We start from the raw sequence: 8,494 nt of genomic DNA on the forward strand, positions 1-8,494 counted from the left end.
AAAGTTTGGAAAAAAAATGATAGAGCGACTTCCGATTTAATTAAAAATGTTCTTAAAAAATTGCAAGTACCACCATCGACACGTCTCCTTTTCTGTCTCTCTCTTTCTCTTCGCCTCTCTCTCTCTCTCTCTATCTCTCTTACACACATAACCCCTCCCCACACTCCCTCAAAACTCCGCTCCCTCCAACTCTGTCATTTGATATTATGACAATGTGTCAAATACATTTAACGTGTCAACAATTTTTTTCAGCCTAATTGCAAAAAAAAAATAAAAAAAAAAAAAAAATTTCTTATCATCATCGAGTAGATGCAAATTTAACAAAATAAAACAATTAAACATTCAAGAGAGAAAAAGATCTTGCCCCGGGTGAGGATCGAACTCACGACCTTCAGATGGCTCTTCGTATGTGATTATGAGACTGACGCGCTACCTACTGCGCTACCGAGGCTTTCGAAAAAGTTTTATAGTTGCTATAATCAATGATAAGATTAAGTTAGTAGGTAAGGAATAGGTGGCGAAAGGGGTGGAACAGAAGGGACGTAAGGTGTGTGTGTGTGTGTGGGGGGGGGGGGGGGAGGTGGCGTGGTTGAAGAGGGTTGTGAAGATGTTCACCAGTGTGATTACACAATACCAACGTATTTGCTCATCCGGCTCCTTCTGTCACCCACCACCATCTAAACCCAGCAGCCGGTTCATTGCCGGTTTGCAGCCCAGCCGGCTCCTTCTGTCACATCGTACCTAGCCTCTAAGTAAAACAACGGAAAAGTGCAAAAATCGTCTGCGCTAGGACAGCAAACACTAGATATGGTAATTAGGGTCGGGGAATCCTGGCCCGCCCAAAGACATACAGGGGATGTTACAGGTAATGTTACAGGTAATGTATACATGGGGACTGCGGCAGGGTTGAGTTGACCTGACATATTTACTTTTTGGTAGTTACTTTAACATACGTCAAGTTACGTCAAGAATTTTGAAGCAAATATGCAGAAAATTATTTAAATAATTAAAAAATGGATTCAATATTCGAACTAAATGTCGGGATTAGTCGATCAAATTACAAAAAATCATCTGATTAAATATATATATATATATATATATATATATATATATATATATATATATATATATATATATATATATATATATATATATTTACACTTAAATGTTAATATTCAACAATCTCAATTGGAAGTGTTGAAGATTGAGCTCCACAAAATTGAATAATCCATGGGTAGTTACTTCCCTTTGCAAGTTTCAAATATTGTAAGGGAAAGAAACAAATTTTTCTCATCATTTTGTTAAAATAAATACCTATTTAGTTTTAACACAACAAACATGTAATTATTATGCTAGAAAATTATAAAGATAGAAATGTTAGTTTGAGATTCTAAACAAATTTCAATATAATTTAGGTTTTCATTTCACTTTTTAACTTTTATTTAAATTGAAAACTTCTAGCGTTATTAAATACCTAATCAGTTAAAATAAATATGTTAAAATTAACCATGGTTGTGTGGTTTGAATTTCTCGTTCAGTTAAAAAAAAAATTTCACTTAAAACAATGTAGTGGTTTTGCGTTAGAGAGCTGGACTACTAAAGCGAAAGTTTCGAGTTAGAATCCGGGTTCAAGTCAGTAGACAGTCCCTGAGTCCACCCAACTCTGAAGGGCACCTAGCGCACGTTGGGGAAAACAAATTACAATATGCTGTACAGTAACTAAATTTACATACCAGTGATAGGCTAATAATGGTTTACATATTGGCAAAAAAAAAAATTATGTTAACTTTTGACTTCGCAGCTGAGAATGGAGCACGGTAAACTAAGCAGTCAAAAGAAACCGAAATACACACACTGTTTAAGTCTAACTCTTATGCCTTTTTACTATCTCTATTTACTATATATATATAATTGACGTTCATGTCTTTGAAACTGTGTAAAACTACCAAATACATTATTATTACTATTTTGAAAGTTTAAAAACAAAAAGAAAAAAAAAAGAAAAAAAAAAGAAAATTCATTTAAAAAAAATAATTAAAAAAAAATAAATGATAACAAAACAGAGGGAGGAGTGTTGCAGACATAGATGTAAGAAAGGGTCAATTGTTTGATTTGATGTGTCTCATTCGGTGCACCTTCAAAACGGCCCAGGACAAATCGGCTCCGTCAAAACGGCCCCGTTAATATGACCCCGTCAAATTGATCCCCGACAAAACAACCCCGTCACAATAGCCCCGTCAAAAGGGCCCCGACTTATTGGCTCCCGTCAAATGGGCTCCCGTTATACTGACTCGAGACATATAGGCACCCGACAAATGGGCTCCCGACATTTAGGCTCCCGACAAAATGACTCCCGACATATTGGCTCCAGACAAATGAATCGTATTACCACTATTGGCATAAAAGTAACAATTTGTCCTACATCCACTACCACTATAACCTCTTTTAAATGCCTGCATGAAATTGTTTTTCATGAACCAACATCAATTCACAAACAAATCTAGCCCTTAACAGCTAAATTCCACCAATTCTAAAGTTTTGATAATGTTTAATTTACAACAGAAATGATCTGTTGGTTAAAAGCGAGCACAGAAGTGAAAATGTGTGATATACATGATGTTTACAGGATAACAACATTTTGTTTTGATATTCTACAAGCATATTGCAGATAGGAATGTACAGCGTGGACCCTTCTCCCCACACACTGAGTTGGAACAGCCTATAACCAACTCAATTATGGAAGTCATAGATAGATGACCCTTAAATTAAAACATACTATATTTTATAATAGATAAACTAATATAAAAATAAGGCCTGCCGAACAAGAGATGCATACGTTGTATTACTTGAGAGTGTTGGATAAGCTAACTCTAAAGAGTATTGATGAAGGGGTCCCACTGGCAGGTGTCATATTCAATGAGACCGTTTTGCCGGGAGACTTAGTCTCTACGGAAACCGTATTGTCAGTGGTCCTTTTTTCGGGAGCCAAAATGTGAGGAGCCTATTTGTCGTGAGCCAAATTGACGGGAGCCTATTTGTCGGGAGTCGTAATGACGGGGGCCGTTTTGTCGAGAAACTAACTGACGGGAGCCTAATTGTCGAAAGCCTTATTGACTGGAGCCCTTTTGTCTGGAGCCTATATGATGCATACGTTGTATTACTTGAGAGTGTTGGATAAGCTAACTCTAAAGAGTATTGATGAAGGGGTCCCACTGGCAGGTGTCATATTCAATGAGACCGTTTTGCCGGGAGACTTAGTCTCTACGGAAACCGTATTGTCAGTGGTCTTTTTTTCGGGAGCCAAAATGTGAGGAGCCTATTTGTCGTGAGCCAAATTGACGGGAGCCTATTTGTCGGGAGTCGTAACGACGGGGGCCGTTTTGTCGAGAAACTAACTGACGGGAGCCTAATTGTCGAAAGCCTTATTGACTGGAGCCCTTTTGTCTGGAGCCTATATGATGGGAGCCTATTTGTCGGTAATCTATAAGACGGGGTCAATAAGTCGCTGGCCCTTTTGACGGGGTCGATGTGACGGGGCTCTTATTTCGGGGCCGATTTGTCGGGGTCGTATTGTCATTGGCCGTTTTGACGCCGCACGGTCTCATTGTACTCAACATAACATTCCGGCTGCTTATAATATTTGTAATATTATTTTTCTTTAATCCCATATTTATTTCAGTTCTACTTAAAAGTCCAAACAACTTCAACCCACCATGCTGATAAAAAAAATCCATGAATCACTATTTAATTACATATTCGCATTTTCAGGTTTAAAAATAAAATTGTTATTAGTCGTTATATATTAGATCAATGTATAAGTAAACCATCTTAAATTAATGAAAGTACTTGTAAGAAAGAAGTACTACGATTCTAAATCTGTATCAGTCCTCACAAGTCGATGATGAAAACAGAAATATTAAAGCGAACATGGCAAGGCAAACTGACGCTGTGCATTTCGAGCATTAGTCGCATTCAGGCAAGTGTCCATTCAGGCATTAGTCGTATTCGGGCAAGTGTCCATTCGGACCCACACTTTCCCTCACTTTTAAAATGTCCTTGTTTAAAGTTTTTACTTTTATTTAGCTTACTTAATATGTTTGCACATATGTATCTTAGTGCGTTTGTGTGTATGTGTGTGTGTGTTTGTGTGTGTTTGTGTTTGTGTGTGCTTGTATGTATGCGTGTGCTTGCGTGTTTGTGTGTGTATGTGTGGTTGTGTGTATGTGTGTGTAGCTCCGCTAATGTTGTAATCTTAATTTGACCCACATACCATTATCCGAATGAGCTGAAACCTGGTACAGTAGAGTTCATCTGTTTCAATGACCTAATATGCATTTCCCTGTTTGAAATATAGGACTACTCCGTGCTAGGATTGTGTGGTGAATGGATTGTGTTGTTTGCGTGTCCTGTTTTGTCACCGACGAGCTCTAAGCAAACCATTAACAGTGTGGCTATTGTTGCTATCTGTAGTCACTAGGTGTAATATGGTAGCCGGTAGCAATAGGTCCCCATTGATCTCTTGCTATGAATAGGCTTTTTGTTCACATATCTTTGTGTGCGGGTGTGGGTCACAATAGTAGGCAAAAGTACCACGATTTTATTTGGCCGACACTGACTTACAAATTTGGCCAACTGTAAAAAAATTTCGGCAAATGATAGTATAATTTAGCCAACAATGACATAATTTGTCGATCGATGATAGATTTTGGCCAACGATAACAGACTTAGGCCAACGCTAACAGAGTTCGGTAAACGATGACAGAAATTGGCCAACATTAAAAAAAAAAGGGGGTTGGTAGCTGTTGCTGACCAGGATTAGGAAAGATGAGTGGGTATCTGGTGGTGGCCGAAAATTTGTCGGTTGGAGGAAATAATGGTTGGCCACAGAGGCGTAGCGAGAAGGGGGAATATGTCCCCTTCCGCCGACCTTAGGGGGCTCCAAAATGGGTTGGAAAAACAAATCAAAAGTTTGAGGGGGGGGGGCAAATCGAAAGTTTGAGGGAGGGGTGGTGCTAATCGAAAGTTTGAGGGGGGGGGGCAAATCGAAAGTTTGTCCCTGGGCGCCGAGAAGGATCGCTACGCCTCTGGTTGGCCAACGCTAGAAGTATGGTATGGCCAACATGGCCAATACCTCAAACTCAAATATCGGACAAAGTTGACAAAATATGCGCTGGCCAAGTGCGGGAAATATTTTTTGACCAATGTCGGAACCTCAAAAAAAAATGTTACCTACATGCGAAAACAACAGTTGACCAAACTTTCGAAAACAAAGGACCCAACATAGGAAAACCGGAGCATATCAACGAATGTACGAATGTATGTACATTTGGTCAACACGAAATCACACAAAATAGGGAACCGAAGTAAATAAAAGTTTGCCCACTTGTGTAAACAAAAATTGACCAATTTGGGTAAACATAAGTTGGCGAACATATAAAAACAAAAGTTGGCGAACATATAAAAACAAATGTTGGGCAACATATAAAAACAAAAGTTGGCCAACATATTAAAAAAAAAGTTGGCCATCATATAAAAACAAAAGTTGGCCAACATACATAAACGAAAATTGTTCAACATATAAAATTTAAAGTTGGCCAACATAAAAAACAAAAGTTGGCCAACATATAAATACAAAAATTGGCCAACATATAGAAACAAAAAGTTGGGCAACACATGTAAACAAAAGTTGGGAACATAAAGATTAAACATGCCCGATATTGTGAAAACAACCACGGGGGAGACCAATATTTGTGTTATCACCTTCAGCTTAGCTTACACGGATCAAACGCGAAAACCGATCTGATGAGAAAATGTCTTGACCTTTCCACCTAATGGTTTGACCCCCCCCCCCCCCCCCACAGACATTTCAGCATGAGCTCGCTTTAAACTCGTGCACATACTCAGTCGGCGACTGGATCAGTACAGTGGGGGGTGGGGGGGGGGGTTAGACGAGAAAGAATGTTTAATTCCAAAGGGAGGTAACTAGCTTTGCGTAGCGTCAATGACGTTGTTTCTACAATGATCGCGCCATGGGAAAACTTCACGCGAGATGCGAAAGTGTCGAAAATAAACAATAGCGTTCTTAATAGGAGGTCGCGGTGCATGGGGGTAAAAGATGGCGGTTTAGTGGAGGATAAGGCTATTTGGGTGTTGATACTTGGGTGGCTCGCGAATCGCATGGGGCGAGGGTCGTGTTTGTAGTTGGGTGGTTAATCAGGGTGTTGGGTGTCGTGGGGAGGGGGGAGGGTTGGTTACCCCGGGGTATCGCGACACGGATCTGTTGTAAATATTGAGGGTGTGGGGGAAGGGGAGGGAGGGGTTGGTTTACGTGGCGACTTGTTTTGATTTAGATGGTGAGTGATTGTTGGGGGAGGGGGGGGGGGGCTTTTAGTGGTGTGAGTGGACGTGAGTGGATGTAGGGATTTGTGAGTGTAAGGAGTGGGGGGTAGAATGGTGTGGCTGTTTTGGGTGGTTAGGTTGGGCTTGTTTAGAGATCCTTTGGTGAGAAGATAATATCTTCCCGTTCGTGCCCAAGACACATGGGTCAGATGAAGTAGAGTTCATCTGCTTCAGAGACCGTGGCATATAGTGTGGTCAGCACAATGTCCAGCTAACTTTTTCCGGTTATGTAAATTAGGTACCCATCAGAGCTGGATGGATTCGGGGACATTCTTCTGATGTGAACCAGGATTCGAACTCTAGACTTTCGGGTTAGTAGTCTAACGCGGTCCCATGTGGTGAGATGGTGTGGGGCTTATATGGAGAAAAGTTGTGTGGGGGTATGTTCTGATGGTATGATGAGTGCGGCTGTTGTTTGTTGGGGGATTTAGGTTGCTATGGGGGGGGGGGGTATGTGGTAGAGGTTACATAGTGTGTGTAGTTGAGGTTTTGTGGGGGTATGTGGTAGATGTTATGTCGGGGTGTGTGGTAGAGGTTATGTGGGGGTATGTGGTAGAGGTTATGTGAGGGTATGTGGTAGGTAATGTGAGGATGTAATGAGCAGATCATAAATGTGATAGTGTATATGTGATTGCATTTGGTTGGGGTTCGGTGTTGATATTGGGAAGAGCTGCTGAAGAAGTGCCGTGTGGCGTTGTATGGGTGTGGAGGTCTTTATGTGAAGTCCGGTTTAATAATCGAAAGGTTAGCCTTAGATTCCATACCGGGTCCCAGATTCGAGTCTCTGTGACGTCAGTGAGTCTAGAAACCTCCAGAAGAAAACTGACATTTTTTGAAAAATAAAACCTTTTGGGCACACCGACTCAAACGGCAATAAGATCTGAATGTTCAACGTACCGTGTGATTGAAATAGTTTTATAATAGAACCCCCCCCCCCCCCTCCTCCAACCCCACAACAACATGTTCAACAAAATTGCACTTTATCAAACAAATTCACGCATCATTGACCACACGCCAGTGGATATGCAGGACACACCCAGTCACGTGGTTTACTTTAGTAGATACCCACTGTGGATTAATCCACCATCCGTCTCGCCTCATTGAACGATTGATCGCTCCGTTGTCTGGATGTACGTGAAGTCACTCAAGCGTGACGCTAAATCAACTCAACCTTGAGCCTCCGTATAGCTTTTACAAACCAATATCTATAATTAATTTCAACAAATTAAAAACAACAAAAACTAAAACGGCATTTTAACAAAAAAATTACACTAGCCAAAATTATTGATAAACAGTTACATTAACACACTGTGTTGTTGGTTAAATTAATAGCTTTAAAAACAAATATAAAAAAAACCTGCTCACAAACACAAAGAGTAATCAAGCTAAGCTTAATTAATCCACATACGGAAATAAAAATTCACCCCGCTTTGCAAACCTTCATGTAAAAAAAAAACCTTCAAACAAACTTATTTTTTCACCTACCAAAACCGAACAAAGCGCTACAACACGGGAAATGCACGCATTAACCTTACCTTTAACCACGCTTCACTGATCTTGCTCTTTGAATTCCCTTGCACGTCCGCGCATAAAGTAACTGTAATGCAGGACCTAGGACATTAAAGAGAGAAAAATATTACGGAATTCTGTTTTTCTTTTTTTTTTAAATTAGTACAGGGGTTGTAAATAATTTACTTTAATCCTCTATAGGCACGAACGGGTATCAACGATTTCAGTCAGGCGTATCGGCTTGGTGACGTCACCTACTGAACTAAGTGCGTTTCATTTATGAAGTTATTTTTTAATTATTTTTTTTTAGCTACTTGCGATTACACTTTTTTTTTACATCAGATAAACAAATTAACTAGATTAGAAATACTATATTATTGTGGCGAAACTCACCGGAAATACATAATTATATTTAGAAATTCTGCTTATTAAAAAAAAATTCAAAGTTTCGAAAAAAAAATTCCAACTTTTTCACAAACTTAAAAATTAAGACGATGCGCTGAAAGATAAGATATCGCAAGGTTCATGACTGTTAGATAACATGGAATGGTGAGCATCTTAACTAAACCAAATTCTATAAAGTGCT

At 39.7% G+C, this 8,494-nt stretch overlaps 1 non-coding gene across 1 annotated transcript; it reads right to left on the reverse strand.

The window, feature by feature from the left end:
* Positions 1 to 361: 361 nt before the first annotated feature.
* Positions 362 to 451, reverse strand: Trnam-cau (transfer RNA methionine (anticodon CAU)). The gene is given in 2 exon segments: positions 362 to 397; positions 415 to 451. It is a non-coding gene; the product is annotated as a tRNA-Met (tRNA).
* Positions 452 to 8,494: the final 8,043 nt, after the last annotated feature.

The sequence above is a fragment of the Physella acuta genome, unplaced genomic scaffold (genome assembly GCF_028476545.2).
Source record: "Physella acuta isolate Inbredline_101_S28 unplaced genomic scaffold, ASM2847654v3 ptg001732l, whole genome shotgun sequence".
Taxonomy (NCBI): Eukaryota; Metazoa; Mollusca; class Gastropoda; family Physidae; genus Physella; species Physella acuta.